Source organism: Stigmatopora argus, chromosome 5 (assembly GCF_051989625.1).
Source record: "Stigmatopora argus isolate UIUO_Sarg chromosome 5, RoL_Sarg_1.0, whole genome shotgun sequence".
Classification (NCBI taxonomy): domain Eukaryota; kingdom Metazoa; phylum Chordata; class Actinopteri; order Syngnathiformes; family Syngnathidae; genus Stigmatopora; species Stigmatopora argus.
In genome coordinates, this window is record NC_135391.1 from 15,247,460 (window position 1) to 15,264,733 (window position 17,274).

General features: G+C 39.3%; 1 long non-coding RNA gene across 2 annotated transcripts in view; it reads left to right on the plus strand.

The window, feature by feature from the left end:
• The window catches only part of LOC144074086 (uncharacterized), a 49,317-nt gene that overhangs the window by 27,208 nt on the left and 4,835 nt on the right, over positions 1-17,274 (plus strand). The window contains exons 4-6 of one of the 2 annotated variants that reach the window (XR_013300235.1): positions 5,762-5,853; positions 6,037-6,124; positions 13,346-14,072. This is a non-coding gene — a long non-coding RNA (uncharacterized LOC144074086). Of the gene's footprint in view, positions 1-5,761; positions 5,854-6,036; positions 6,125-13,345; positions 14,073-17,274 lie in introns of those variants that run through there. The other variant, XR_013300236.1, reaches the window with a different exon arrangement.

Consider the following 17,274-nt stretch of genomic DNA (forward strand, 5'->3'; position numbering starts at 1 on the left):
TTTAAAAACGACACAGTATAGTAAGGCTTTTTTGTCTTTAAAAACGACATAGTATAGTAAGGCTTTTTATTTACAAAAAAGACCATGTATAGTAAGGCTTTTTTCTTAAAAAATGACCATGTATAGTAAGGCTTTTTTGTTTAAAAAAGACCATGTATAGTAAGGCTTTTTTTCTTAAAAAACGACATAGTATAGTAAGGCTTTTTTTCCTAAAAAAACGACATAGTATAGTATGGCTTTTTTCCCCTAAAAAAACGACATAGTATAGCATGGCTTTTTTCCCCTAAAAAAACGACATAGTAGCGGAAGGCTTTTTCCCTAAAAAACGACATAGTATAGTATGGCTTTCCCCCCTAAAAAACGACATAGTATAGTATGGCTTTTTTCCTTTAAAAAACGACATAGTATAGTAAGGCTTTTTTTCCTAAAAAACGACATAGTATAGCATGGCTTTTTTTTCTTGAAAAACGACATAGTAGAGGAAGCCTTTTTTTCTCTGGAGGTGGCTTTTTTTCTTGAAAAACGACATAGTAGAGGAAGGCTTTTTCCCTAAAAAACGACATAGTATAGTATGGCTTTTCCCCCTAAAAAACGACATAGTATAGTATGGCTTTTTTCCTTTAAAAAACGACATAGTATAGTATGGCTTTTTTTCTTAAAAAACGACATAGTATAGTAAGGCTTTTTTTCTTAAAAAACGACATAGTATAGTATGGCTTTCCCCCCCTAAAAACGACATAGTATAGCATGGCTTTTTTTCTTGAAAAACGACATAGTAGCGGAAGGCTTTTTCCCTAAAAAACGACATAGTATAGTATGGCTTTCCCCCCTAAAAAACGACATAGTATAGTATGGCTTTTTTCCTTTAAAAAACGACATAGTATAGTAAGGCTTTTTTTCCTAAAAAACGACATAGTATAGCATGGCTTTTTTTTCTTGAAAAACGACATAGTAGAGGAAGCCTTTTTTTCTTAAAAAAACGATATTGTATAGTAAGGCTTCTTTTCTTAAAAAACGACATAGTATAGCATGGCTTCTTTTCTTAAAAAACGACATAGTATAGTAAGGCTTTTTTTCTTTAAAAAATGACATAGCAAGTAAGGCTAAGATAGTCGGAGAATAAATCTGACTTCTGATTCTTCACCTTCTAGTTGTTGCTGTGGTCCACTGGCAAAATCATTGGGTCAGGACATGAGGCGGGAATCAGGAGTGAGTTCAATTCCACTCGTTGCAATTCTCAAATTGTTTATTGAGGTAATGAAAAGGATAAATACAACTTCCAACTTTACTGTGGTGCAGTGGCAAAGACAATGGGTCAGAATTTCAGGTGGACTCAAGTTCAAATCAGAAGTGAATTTGATTCCACTCTTTGCAATTCTCAAATTGTTTATTGAGGTAATGAAAAGGATAAATATAACTTCCAATCACATCATTTCAGAAGACACTGTGGTCCAGTGGCAAGAACAATGGGTTGAAATTGAAGTTGGATACAAGTTCAAATCTGGAGTGAGTTCAAGTCCACTCTTTGCAAATCTCAAATTGTTTATTGAGGTGATGAAAATGATAAATATAACTTCCAATCACCTCATTTCAGATGTCACTGTGGTCCAGTGGCAAAGACAATGGGTCAGACAGACCTCAAGTTAGTGGATTTGACTGCCATGTGGAAAATGGGGTTCGAATCCCGCTCTTGTTTGACTAATCACTACACTAGTAGTTCAGTAAATGGGTAATCCTTTTTTCATTCAAATAAAGACTTAGTCATTTTTTTCAGCAAAACAATATTTCCGGTCAGCCTTCGGCTGACCGGAAGACAGTTGGGAGGGGGGGGTTCCTGGTGGTGTTCGACAGTCAGCCTTCGGCTGACTGCCGACACCATACAGTTGTTGACTGGCGACACCGGGACGTGAACCCTCGACACCCATGTCGCAGGCAGGTGACTGACCCACTACACCACGAGGCGGCCCGCCTATACATGATTGGAAGTTATATTTATCCTTTTCATTACCTAAATAAACAATTTGAGAATTGCAAAGAGAGGAATTGAACTCATTCCTGATTTGAACTTGAGTCCACCTGACGTTTTAACCCATTGTCTTTGCCACTGGACCACAGTGACTTCTGAAATGATGTGATTGGAAGTTATATCTATCCTTTTCATTACCTCAATAAACAATTTGAGAATTGCAAATGAGTGGAATTGAACTCACTCCTGATTTGAACTTGAGTCCACCAGAAGTTCTGACCGTTTGTCTTTGCAACTGGACCACAGTGACTTCTGAAATGAAGTGATTGGAAGTTATATTTATCCTTTTCATTACCTCAATAAACAATTTGAGAATTGCAAAGAGTGGAATTGAACTCACTCCTGATTTGAACTTGAGTCCACCAGAAGTTCTGACCCATGGTCTTTGCCACTGGACCACAGTGACTTCTGAAACGATGTGATTGGAAGTTATAGCTATCCTTTTCATTACCTCAATAAACAATTTGAGAATTGCAAAGAGTGGAATTGAACTCACTCCTGATTTGAACTTGAGTCCACCAGAAGTTCTGACCCATTGTCTTTGCCACAGGACCACAGTGACTTCTGAAATGATGTGATTGGAAGTTATATCTATCCTTTTCATTACCTTAATAAACAATTTGAGAATTGCAAAGAGTGGAATTGAACTCACTCCTGATTTGAACTTGAGTCCACCAGAAGTTCTGACCATTTGTCTTTGCAAATGGACCACAGTGACTTCTGAAATGAAGTGATTGGAAGTTATATTTATCCTTTTGATTACCTCAATAAACAATTTGTGAATTGCAAAGAGTGGAATTGAACTCACTCCTGATTCCCACCTCAAGTTCTGAACCAATATTTTTGCCAATGGACCACAGCAATAACTAGGAGAAGAATCAGAAGTCAGATTTATTCTCCGACTTTCTTAGCCTTACTATACTATGTCGATTTTTTAAAGAAAAAAGCCTTACTATATACAGACGCTCCCCTACTTACGAACATTCAACTTACGAACAACGGTACATACGAACATGTCTGCAAATTGCATTTAAGTCCAAAAATGTTCGCAAGTCCAATTTTGTATTTCGCGCCTTTTTCGGAGTAGTACTTCTTTCCGCCGCTAATACCGACGCCTGGCGCTGTGAGAGCTCAGCTCACCCAGCATCTACCTTCTTCGTTGCAATGCGAAAGTGCGTGAATGTATCTCCAGTGTGCAAAGAACCTTTTTCATTTGTATCATTAAATATCTCATGCATCCAATATTGAATATGGTTGGTAAAAAGCTAAAGGCTTCTATTGAGGGAGTTGCAAGGAAGAGGCAAGCCATTTCATTTGAAACGAGTGGCAATAATAACGAAGCTTGATGCGCGTGAGAGTGGTGAGCGTTTCACGGGCATTGAATCGTTCGACCGTCAGTACCATTTATAAACAGAAAGATCGAGCAGCAGGACCCAAATATTGAACGTTGCACAAAGTTTGCAAATCAATTGAATGATGCCATACAGTGCTACCGCATCATTTATGATGAAAAAAAGAAGAAAACTGTGCAATCGTCATTAGGTCGCTTCTTTTGGCCAGTTTCTAATACATAAATCTCTCTCTCTCTCTCTACAGTACTGTACATATTCTCTCCATTTTATTAAATGTTTTTTTTTTCAGTACAAACCAATGCGTGTTACTTATACAAGCCTTAAACATACAAATGCACTTATATAAACCTTCAATATACTTATATCGGCTTTAAACATAAATTATAATACAAAATATAGCACTGAATCAACTTACAAACAAATTCAACTTATGAACAATCGCTCGGAACCAATTGCGTTCGTAAGTAGGGGAGCGTCTGTATATATATAAATCCAACATTGTGGTGTGATATTGAAGGTTTTTGATTAGTGACAGTCATGATGATTTTTTTTTTTTAAATTTCACAGGGCAAAAAACTTTCTACTGATCTTTCCTCTGATATCTGTGCCTAGAACACAACACAGAAGAAGGGGAGATCAGTGGCCCTCAGAATCAATAGGTCAGGATTAGAAACAGCTGAGAGGTCATCGTTGATCAATTCCCACCTTATTGCACTACAACCTCTTTTGCTGAGTGTCGGTCATTATCTATGAGACGCGGCAGGGGTAGCGACACCCCGCCTGCTCTCGCTACCGTCAACTAATCCTACTTATTAGCTGAGCGCTTGCTGTAGAAGAGATGACAACATTTTCTACATCTGTATGCGATGTGATAGCTGTCTGGTCCTCACACCCTTGACCTTTCTCTCTATGAGACCGGTCCTTGTTAGAAAAAAGTCAGCTTGCCTCCCGCTGCGGGGATCTGTTGCGTTATGAGCATCAATACTGAATGGGATGTTGTACGTGCCTGGCACACCATGAAGCTGCCGGACCGAGCTCCAGGAGGCAATCCGGAGCCGATGGGGTTTCTAAATCAGAAGCTTATACGTAGATAAAAGCAACCATAGTGTAACATGTAGCAAAGCGTTAAACCTACCTAACATCTCGATGACTGGTTGGCTGAGTCGAACTGAATGAGAATTCCAGTTTACCAAGTCAGCGTACACTTTTCACCTTTCTAACATAAACATTACCTTGCTAGCAATCTATAAAGACTTTTAAGCGTTTAGCGGGATGAGTAAAACAGAGTGGACTGAACCTGAAAAATGATCTGTAACATCTCTTTGTATGAAAGTTTCTAAAAATTTCTCTCACTACCAATGATCAGCATAAACAGTCCAATCCAGATTGGTTATCAGGTCTCGATAAAAGATAAATTCAAGGTCGACAAAACCAGTAAAAAATTATAATCAATGATCCATGTCTAAGGCTTTGTCAGTTAGGACCCACAAATGGTCTCACTCTCTGAAAATTTGATTCCAGTAGCTTTTTTGCAGCGCTCCGCAGTGTTATTACATTTTGTCAAAAAGATAGGCAATGCTAATGTTTGACTTTGGGTCCACTTTCGTGATTGACTGCCATTTCGCCCGTTCAAAGGTCCATGGCACAGTAATCTTGTGTTGCAGTAAATGGTTGTAAGGGAATTTAACATTTATTTGGTTTCAGTCAATCTTCCTCAAAGGACTTCATTTGGGGCATTTTTTGGGGGGCTCAAAAATGAGAACCTGAGAGCCCTTTGCATTTCCAAAATAGGGCACCCTTGGCGGCTACGAAAGTGTGACTTTTAAAACAAATTCCATTTATAAATTGTCCATAAAAGGTCATGCCAATCAATCCGTCTCTGTATTGGATATCTTTGGCTCAAAATGAGATCCGCCCTTGATGAAGGTAACGGGTGAAAGCCACTTTTTTTGTGTAACAAAAATTACTTCCAATTATTCTAAGCAATTTGCGCCACTCAACCCACCTCAAAGTGCCAGCTACTATCTGCTGTTAAGAACATACTGAAATGAATTTAATCTCAAATCAAAGTAGGTTAAAACAATCTTTTCTATGACCAAACCACTACCTTTTCCTTATTTTTGACACTTTCAGTCTATTTGATCCGACACTACTTTGCTCAAATCACAATGAAGTAATTATGGTATGGAATTATGATTTCCCACCCTCAAAGTTCTGCCTCCCTCTGGGTGTACTGGGTGTACCGAGTACTTCTCCAACCCAGGCCTTCGGTCCTTTCTTTGCTCTGTCCTTCCATTCAAAGAGAATGCGTAACTGAATTTCAAATGGAGGGCCTTTGCTTTCAAGGATTGCCACTAATGAGACACTTTTCCTTGAAATTTAGGCTCTGGTAGGCAAGGCCTGAAGATCATAACCTGCAGTGTACATCAGGTGTTGGACTTCTCTGCTGAGATGTAAAAAGATGGGTTTGTGAGTGTATGTACCTATATCTTGATCCTAAGAGTATACCTCTGTGATCATATATATATATATATATATATATATATATATATATATATATATATATATATATATATATATATATATATACATACACACACATATACACACACATGTATATACATCTGAATTTGTGTACTGACACTTGCTGTTTTATAGCATGAAGACCACAAAAATCACGACTAGTCTACGTCATCCTCAAAACATGGACATTGAGTTGGGAGGACAAAACACCTTGAAGACCACGGTAAGCAAGCCACCATCTTTTCCACATTCAATATGGCGGGACAATGTGGACGTGGTTATGCCTATTGTCGACACAGCTGCGTAAATTATAAGTAAGTCGTTGAACAATTTACTGGCCCATTATTGAATCGTGTAGAAAGGCTCTTAATTTATTCAAACAAAGCCGAGACATCAACGGACAGTTTGCTGGGTAATTCTCACTCCAAAATGACATCCAGAGGCACGACTTAGTTCCTGGTGTATTGGATTGGACAACTTTATTCATCCCGTATTCGGGAAATTTCGTTGTCACAGTAGCAAGAGGGTGAGGATGCAGAAATAGGAAAGGCATTTTAGACATAAATAGATAGGTAATAAGTAGGTTAATAAATAAATACATGAATAAATATATAAATAAATATGGGCTTGGACTAACGTGTCTGCTTGCACTGTTGTTCGATCTTTTGCCAAAGTCATTTCTGTCGAGCCACATGGCAATGTGAGTGACTCTGACAACGAAGAGAGGGAACCCGGCGTTTTTGATGAATCATTTAGACAATTGTTCAATTGGGACACAGAAAATGAGGACTTTGATGGATTTGTGGGTGATGATTGATCAAAAAATGTGAGTACATTGTAAAATGGCTAAATAAAGTACAACCGAATTCAGTTTTGCTTCTGTTGCCTTTTTAAAAATGTGTTTTTAGCATGTGTCCGTATGTTTAAGCTGGTGTATGTTTTGCCATGCCTGGCTGCGTTTATTAGTGCGGTACGTCTTGTGTGTGTGTCAAATACAGAAATAGCACTTGTTACTTAGACTGCGCCTTTAAATGCGGTGCGCCATATAGTTGTGAAAATACGGTATATATAGTAAACTATAGTGAATAGTAAATATAGTAAACAAGCTTTAGGGGTTACGCGAGAATGTGAGAATTAGATTGGGAAGGTAAAAAGAACACAAGAGTAGATTCCGAGCTCATCATGGAAAGAGGCGGCGAGGGCAGTCAAAGGGAAATAGGTATACTTGACAGTTTGAGGTTTGGGGATCATCTGAGGGACACTGCATGGGGGCATTGATGAAAAGAATCAAGTGTTTTCCTTCCTAGGGGGTTCCCTATTTAATCAGGGGCCCCCGAGGAGAGGACTGTGCAGCTTGTGGGCCTCTGGCTGCTGCTAAACACTGTCATGCTAATAAAAGAGAATCAGGGTGTGAATGGAGAGGCTAGCTTGTTACCAGCAACCTAATTAATGCATGCGGCTTGAGCAAGCATGGACGTGTGATGGTCTTGTGCATCTTTAATGAGGAGTCTGAGTGTGTTTGAATGTCAAGATGGCAGGGTGGGCACACGGGGAGACGGATGTCTGACCAAGTTCGAAAGCAGGAGGAGTACTAGGTGAAAAACCATGAAAAGAATTTAATAAAAATAATACAGATTTTATGAAAATTAGAATCAGAAAAAAATCCTAATGCAATGGAAAACGAAAAATAATGTAAATTCACTTTATTTTTCCATTGATAATTTTGTAGAGGGGGAGAGACACAGAAACAGAAAAAACAATTGTTTGTCACTGTAATAATTTTATACATACTGTTCAAAATAAATATGTATTTTATGTGTTGTATTTTAGATGTTTTTGACTAAATATATTCATTAATTAATAAAATGAAAAAACATGTATAGCGTCAACATTCATTTTAAAAAGGAACATATACATTTTGGAAATGACTCACAACAAACTTATTGTTGTGCTTTTTTTCAGTTTATTTTTTAATTGATCTTTTTACAAATATAGACATCCAATTAATTTCCAATGGCAGGACTGGCTGTGAACGCTGATCTTTTTGTGTTAGTGATAGCAGTGGCTGTCCAATTGATTCTGACTGGGAGTGTTGGCAGCGATCATTTTCAGCACAGGCTTTCCCATTCAAAATAGATTGTCATTTCGCTTGGTCAATGGCAGCCATTGAGGTGCTTGAGTGCCCTATAAAGGGTTAATTACGCCCATACCAGAAATAAAAAACTATAAATGATTTTCTAGACTAGAGCATTAAATCTCCCGCAGGATGTGACCCACTGTAAATGTGCAACATTAATATCACCGCTCTACTTTTTCCTGCCAATCATTTGAAATCCATTGGAAAAAAAAATCCAATATGCATTTTAAGGCAGCTCTTTTAGAATGTGCTATAATAGAAGTGCCTTTATTTTGTTGTGCTAGAACAGTCGCATGTATAGCAGCCCCCCTTCCCCTCCCCCTACCTGACCTTGTTCTCCACTGTAAAGTACCATTATAAAATTGTCAAGGGGTCCTTCTCTCTTGTCCTGCTTGTCAAAATCATGCACCATTATGCAAATCATGGTTGAACACACTTTCACCAACTCTGAGCCACAGTGAATTTTTATGACTACTAACCATGTATCCACTGTAAGCATTTATAGAACATACAATTCCTTTTAAAGTGAAGGGTTAAAATGTGATTGTTTTAATGTGTCTACACCACAAATAAACACGGTATAGCATGACATAATGTACTAGATTGAAAATTAAATTAAGGGGGGATTTTTTTTATTTGTTATTTTTAAACAATGGAACATCTCTAAATATTTATAGTATTCAGTAACTTGATGTATTTGTAAGAGGTGAAAATGATTTCTTGACATTTTTAATTTCTGCATTATTAAGCCTTATAAGATGCATATACACCACACAGTACACCTATTCATCCATTCATTCATTTTCTGAACTGTTTTTCCCTCACTAGGGTTGCAGGGGGTGCTGGAGCCTATCCCAGCTGACTTCAGGCCAGAGGCGGGGGAAAACCAGAATCGGTGGCCAGCCAATCGCAGGGCACATGCAGACGGACAACTATTCACACTCACACCCATACCTAGGGGCAATTTAGAGTGTCCAATCAGCCTACCATGCATGTCTTTGGAAAATGGGAGGAAACCAGAATACCCGGAGAAAAACCCACACAGGCACGGGTAGAACATACAAGCTCCACACAGCTAACCGACATGGATTTGAACCCAGGACTTCCCATCTGTGAGGCCGACGTGCTAACCAATCAATCCGCCGGCCCGCACAGTACACCTATTTGGTTAAATTTGAATACATTTTTTAACTAAAGAGGATTTTTCTCTTCAGCTACTTGACTGATTGAGCAGATCTTACTAAACGGTCATATGTCAACAGCCCTTCAAATTGCATTTAAAGTGATTTTTCTCAGTGATGATGAATGCCTATTTTGCATTCCTTGACTTTCAAACCTTGTGAATGTTAGAAAACCGGCAAATGCACACATGAGGAAAAGTAGATGTGTAGAAAGGGTGTGAGGGACGGAAATACGTTGCATCTGAGGAGAAAAACGGAATGAATCTCATGTTGAGGTCAAACCTGTGATGTAGCCATTTGCAGGGAGTGTCATTAAAGCCATTTACAGTTACTTTCACAGCATTACTTGGGTGTAATCACTATGGTCCTTGTGGGGAGAACCCTTGTATCACTGCTGGTGTCATCAAGAAAGGACGGATTCTATCTTGGGTTGGAGGTGAAAAATACAGTGATGCTATTGATCTTGGTCTTAAGACCAAATTTTGAAGGACTTTTGTCTTGTCTTGGTCTAGGTCTTGGTTATATGGCTGTGTTGATGAATTTGACTTTGTGTATTGCCAAGGCTTCAGCAAAAGACGAGTGTTTTGAGATATTAGTCACTAAATTTATTTTGGTCTTCAAGTTACAAGCCGTTGTTGATTCAGGTTTTTCTTTGAATTGCAAGCAAAATATTAGCTGTGGGTGCTAGGCTGTGGCAGTGTACTCAACTCCACAAAATGCAACAGTTTAGCAGATGTATTTTTTTTTCAAACTAAAGCGGCTTCACTTGATTCATTCCACTCCCAGTTGTCAATTAGTGTCAAACAAAACATTTAAAAAAGAGACAAATAAAGATTGTGTATTTAAAAATAACCAACGTTGCCACATGTGATTTTGGCGTCCTTCTGAGGTGCACAAAAAGTGAATGCAAAAGCAACAAAGAATAAATCAACATCATCAGACAAGTGAAATATTCCTCATTCATGGCTTGCGAGTTAAAATGGATTGGACGTCAATCGCCCTTAGCGGCAGTGAAATATGATCTTTAGTGCCAAGCCCTCGGGCCTCTTGTTCTGACAGCCCTGATGCCGAATATGACTCGATGTTGCTTGTTTGTGCAGTCAGATAAGTCATGTGAGTGACAGCGAGTGCAAGCTGCCTCACATTTGCACTAATTGCCCCTTCCGCATCGCATGTACAGCATGCCAAGTTCCCGGTGAACATACGCATGGCTTCCACAAAAACAAGGACAAAAAGGCTACGTGTTTCCACGTGTATTATTCTGGAAGGACAGAGGGCTGACGGCCTTGCTTGTAAACCTCTGTGGCATAATAATGTCGCACTTCCATCTCTAGCCATTTAAAGAGGGAAAAGTAACAGCGGGGTGAAATCGGGCCTCCCCGGCCAATCAGAGGTTGGCGATGCACGCTGTAGTTTTTGTTCAAAGCGGCAGCACACACCTCGAAACTGGAGGATGTCCATTGAAAGGCTGCAAAACGACCTGATATGCACTGATGCTGTTTTAATTAAATAGTTGCTAGGTTACACTGAGCAGAGTGGTATTGCATAGGCGCCTCTGTTTGTGTGCGGTGTTATAGCACCGAACAATGCGACCACATTCCATGTTATGCAGAAAGCACGGGAAACCTCCAGCCCGCGGGTCGAATACGACTGACAAAGACAAAGTCAATATGACTCAATTTGTGATTGAAGAGAAAAGAAAACGTCACAGCAACTGTGATAAAAGCCACAGGCACTACATGAAAATATTGGTGAGTGACCCAATTAATGGAGAAAGTTTCCTAAACCCTAAAAGGAAGCTAAAAACTCTACTTTCCAAACAAACAGTGTAACGCCACAAGGCTTGTGTTTTTTTCTAAATCTCAAATGAATGTGAGTTTTTGTAAAGTAGACTATTCACTGTTTCCTTTTATTGTTATGTGATTCTGCCGCCATTGACAGCGATAGACATCTGATCTATTAGAGATGTGAGGATGTTGCTGACTGCCCTCCCAGTTACAAGAGATAGGACACCTGTCGCTGTCAATAGCAATGAATGAGTTGGAGGATGGCACTCGAGGGGATTAATGGAATTCCCATTCATTTCAGTTCGGAAAGTTAATTCTACATCTATGGGACTATACAGTCGTACCTCTAATTACCAAATTAATTGGTTACAAAAGTTTTTTCTTAACTTGAACATTTTGTAAGTAGAGGTGTACTTTATATGTAAATTCTTTAATTTGTTCCATGGTCCTCATACAACTACCAACTAAACCCTTTAAAATTGGTCAAAGTGTCCCAATTTTGTATGAAAGATGCGAGAAAACACACAAAATGAGAGAAAATTATAAGGAAATGATTTAATAATGTCTTAAAATAAATAATACATGAAAATGTGCCCTCTGCCGCTGAAATAGTTCCCTCCGTGGCCGTTATTATGGGAGACGTAATACAGGTGTTTGTCCACCAGATGCCGGTGAGAGACCGTTCTACCAGTGCCGAAAGCCGTCCACTTTATACTACACTTTAGACTTTTACTGTGTGTCTGTGTGTAAAAATATGTGCCGCGTTGCATTTGTACAGTTTTTAATTGCTTAATAAGAGGAATTGCAAACATTAATAAGGGGAGCATTTCGTCGAGGTGGACAGGTTTGTATGAGAGAATCTTGAAACATGGATAGTGGTTGTTGTGAGACAGCCCGTTGATTTGAATGCTTTTATTGTCATTATATGGAGTTAGAATGAGAATGATGAAATGAGAGCCCAGTAGAGGGTAGCGATGTTCTAAAGTGAGAATCAATGCATCCGCGACAATATTTTCCAAATAAAATAATGGGTAAGGAAATGCATTTACCTATTGGGGGATTTCGTAACTTGGATCTTTTTCGTATCTCGAGTCACTCATTTGCATATAAAAAAATTCGTAACCTGAAAATTTTGGACCTAGAGGCATTTATAAGTAGAGGTATGACTGTATTGTGCAGTATAAAAAGTGAAATGGCCTCTGATAGGACGATTCCCTGCCCGTGCCCGTTTTTGGACACAAATTAAGGGCCTGCAGTGGTTCTCTTTCATTTTGAAGACAGTCCTTTTTACTTTTGATGCCGACTCAACGGAATGCAGTAAAGTATGCTCACGACTACGATACGTATATTGAGTAAATTCCTTCTGCAATGTCCAACCATAGCAATGACCGCATAGAGACTCAGACGGGTTCTCTGATAGGCAGACTCCGGGCCACCATGAATGCCTTCGAGTTGAAAATATCCATCATTTTTTTGCTGCAAAGATTTCCGAACCATTATATTAGTGAGGGACATGTGAACAACTCAAATGATTCTCTTTGGTTGCCATTGACAATAATAGGTAAATGCTCATCTTTCACTGCCATTGACGACGCTAGATGTCCAATACATTTTGACCGGGAGGGCAGCCAATGAGTTATATCCATTCATTCATTGATATCAGCTACCCATCTCCAACAATTGGTCAGCAAAGACCACAAGTTACAAAATAAGAGTCTTTAGACCTAATATAGGAAGGTGCAATCTGTCCGAACTGCAATTTGGCAAACAGAAACATTCAATGATTTAAGAGTAGTAAACTATCTGTGTGTCAAATCCTATGCGGCATCATAAAAGACGGTGGGCGTCATTTGACCCCCAAGCTTTAAGTTGGACACCGCTGCTGCACTGGTTAATCTTGTCGACTGGCTTGAAGTTGAAGGGTGTGTGTGTACCATTTTCCTCCCCCACATTATCCTTTTTTATTTTCAACATCCTACCTCCTCTTCCCCCTCAGTCTGCTTCCCTCTACCATCAGATATAATGCCGTCATTTAAGGCAGCTATGCATTGTGCGCGATGACTGATGCTTGCTTCTCTTGCTAATATGCGGCCGCCAATGCTGGATAATAGTCTTTTTGTCACAAGAAGAAAAGAAATGCCTTCAAAAGGAACCAGGCATTTAATGTTCTATTCACTAATGTGCTAAGAGTGATATATAATTCTGTCCTTTCATTAGAGGCTAAATTGATAATGATGAAAGACTTCTACATTTTCTTTTCCAGGCTGCAGGGAAAAAAAAGAATATATGAATACAATTTCCAGACATTCTTTGACACTAAATCCTCTGTGTACCCCCAGATTATCACTTGAGCTAAGGTACGTTCAACCAAACTGGGGGCCTTCCCGAGAGGGCCCACTTTCCCCGAGGGACTCATCTGAGATCACTCCGATGACCTGCTGCCCTCGTTGTTGGTCATCGTGGCCCATACCGCGCTAAACTAGTGTTATGTGCTGCCATTGACAATAATAGACGCCTATTCCATTTCGACTGGCAGAGGTGAATTTGCATCTATCACTGCCAATGGCAGCCAATAACTTAACAATAACACTAATTATTGTTTGGTTTCTGATAACTACCATACACAGAGCTGAATTTATCTGACTACTAATTTAATATTCCTTTATTGGACTATACCAGAATAACACATACAAACTTTAAAGAGTTGAGGCTACTAATGCAACTAATAACACTATGACTAATGATCATCGCAGTTAATCCTTTTAAAACTTAAACCGCTAAATATAGAATGTGGGTGGAAATTGGAGTACCCAAGAAAAACCCAAGGTGGCACAGGGAGAACAAGCAAACTACCCACAAGAAGGTCCAAACCCTCCAAGGATGCAACCCTTCATTTCAGATCTGTGTGCCACCAACATTGTGCAACCAACCACTTAAAAATTAATTATCAGCAAATTAAAATTCTTTGAACTCTGAGTCCATAATGGTCCATTGGAAAACAAAATACAAAATTTCAAGTAGAATTTGTCATTAAAATTTAAATAAATTTGTATGATATTGTTATGATTCAGCTTTTTATTATTTATCTATCAAGGAATGTTATTCCTTCATTCATTCTCTGAACTGCTTTTCCTCACACGGGTCGTGGGGGGTGCTGGAGCCTATCCCAGCTAACTACTGGCCCCAGATGGGGGAGACCCCAGATACGTGGAGAGCCAATCGCAGGGAACAAGGAGACGGACAAGCAATCACGCTCACATTCGTACCAATCTGGAGTGTTCAACCAGACGACCCTGCATGCTTTTGGGATGTGTGAGGAAACCGAAGTAGCCGAAGAAAACCCACGGAGGCCTGGAGAAAACATGCAAACTCAATACATTGTGGACCGACCTGGGATCGAACTGACGACCCTAGTACCGTGAAGTCGACGCACTAACCACTTGTCCGCACGACCACTCAGGAAATTATCACAAATACCAATTCATATTCATGTGTCAAATATGATGCCTTTTGCAACATAGGGTTAAGTGTCAATATGGTGTCCTATGACTGACTACGGACATATTAGTGGTGAAGCAGTGTAGAGAATGTTGTATAATTTCATATTACACCCATGGAAAAGCAGTTAAAACAAAAGGTCAGTCCAGAAGACTACGAATGAATAGAATAGATGATTTTATTCATTAATTCATTTTTCAATTATCGCTTATTCACACAAGGGTCACTGGGATGATTTTATTTTTGGTAAAAAGTAAAGCTACACTGTAAAAATATAAACTTTCTAAACATCGCCCTACCATAATTCATAGGTTCATTTGCTGTATTCCTAACTCATTTCATAAAGTTATCTTAGAACCAAAAAAAGAGAGTTACATTTCACAATGAAAAAGTTGTCATATGTCTGCCTGCTTTTTAAAAATTTTAAATAATACAGTGTACGAATACATGAACTCACTCATTTCAACAGGGAGGTGTAGACCTTTTTATTTCAAGTGTCCCCTCTCTTTTACACATCTTGTCAAAGTTACGTTTTTTAGTCAACGCAGCGAAGCACTCCTCTCTAATTCAAACATTAGAAAATCAATGCAGGCAATTGCACTGTGCCTCCAATTCTTTAAAATCAGGTGTCATTCAAAGGCCGAGTGAGTGACACTGTGCTCAATCTTTCCATCCTCCAATTGTGGTTCATCATCATTATTGGGACTTGAAGGGAGCGTAACAATAGTCAAGAGGTGAGACCTTCATCTTTGACCAATTGCATTCATTGCCAAGACTTATAGACTCCATCCGTGAACACATTGCAGAGGTGCTCAGGTAATTGGATGACATGCTCTCGCATGCAATGTCACACATGGATGGTGGCACCAGGGGGCACTCCACTGTTAGTGGATATTGTGAGTGGGAGGTTGATCATGCAACAACAGTAGAGTATATTCATTCATTCATTCATTTTCTGAACCGCTTATCCTCACAAGGGTTATATAGGCTGCTGGAGCCTATCACAGCTAACTACGGGAACCAGGTGGGGACACCTTGAATCGGTGACCAGGGCAGGCCACAAGGAGAGGGGACAACCATTCACGCTCAAACTCATACCTAGGGCCAATTTAGAGTGTCCAATCAGCCTACCATGCATGTTTTTGGAATGTGGGAGGAAAGCGGAGTACCCGGAGAAAACCCACGCAAGCCTGGGGAGAACATGCAAACTCCACACAGCAGGACCGACCTGGTATCAAACCCAGCAGCCCAGAACTGAGGCCGACACCATAACTACTCGCCCGCCGACTATACCAAGTTAGGTTATAGTCTGCCTTTGCCTGCAGTCAGTTGGGATAGACTCCTGCACCCCGCACGGCACTTGTGAGGATAAGTGGTATGGAAAGTGAATGATTATATACGGTATATGGCAGTCTGAGTGGTTTAGCGTGTCGGCCTCACAGTTCTGGGGTTGAGGGTTCGATCCTAGGTGTGTCCTCACTGTGTGGAGTTTGCATGTTCTTACTATTTTTGTTAAGTACATTTGAAAAACAAACAAACAGAGATGGGGGATCCACATACATGGACATCTTAGTTCCAGTCATTTGGTGCCAACAGTACTAACATTTGTGTATAGTGTTGTCTACCTTAATTCTAAATGAACAAAATACTGATAAAAAACAAAATGAACTCTGTTTAGGGACCACAAGAATGCTCTAACGCAAGGGTGTCAGACTCGGGTTGTTTTCGGGCCGCGTTAACGTCAACTCGATTTTATGTGGGCCGGACCATTTTAGATATAATATTTAGATTTTTTTAAATAAATGGATTAAAAGAACTGGATTTAAAAACCCTGAATATTCAGTTTTTTATAGATATAAAACAATGTTTGTTTTAGCTTTTTTCATATAGTTTTAGATTTTACAAAATGATTTTTGAACTAAAAACACAGAAAAAAATTGACTAAAAAATTACAATTAGTGATTTAAAAGGGGGAAAATCAGTAAATTTAATATACATATATACTCTTCATTTTAATTTGATCCTAAAACAGAAAGTCGGCACTCATGATTTACTTTCCCGGGCCCCACAAAATGATGCGGCGGGCCAGATTTGGCCCCCAGGCCGCCACTTTGACACATGTGAAAGTTCACGTTAGAGTCTAACGTGAATTTTCTGTTCATGGTATTTAACATATAAACTGCCATAGACAAAGATAGATGTCAAATTCATTTCAACTGGGAGAATTGCTAAGAATGTTCACGTTAAAGTGCTATGGAACGTGCTAGATGTCCAATCCATTTTGACTGGTAAAGGCTGGCAGCGAGTCACGAATGAGTGCTCCTTAAAAGGTTTATGAACAATAGATTTACATGTAACTATCTACTACAACAGTTTTCCGCAAGCACGGCAATACAACATGACGGCTATTTTAAGGCAATTAGACGAATTAATCATTTGGGTTGTATTACCGTTAACATTTGATAGGTTGTTGACAGTCTAATTCAGTGCTGGTTTGTGATTTATCAAAAGAAAACAGTGGTATTGATTCTAACTGGAAAAATATCCACAACCTAGAATAGGGCATTGTCAGACATCATGGCCTACAAGTGGATATTTCATTTAATGCTGCCATTTAGTACAGGCTCGGTCCACAATCTCTTCAAAATGATTATTTAGGTTTCAAAAGTCTCCAAAACACAGGAACTAAAGGGAGTGAGTAGAAGAACCTCTTCACTGGTCGAGTCTATTTGGAAAGCTTATAATCTTTTATTGATCTGTAGCGACCAAT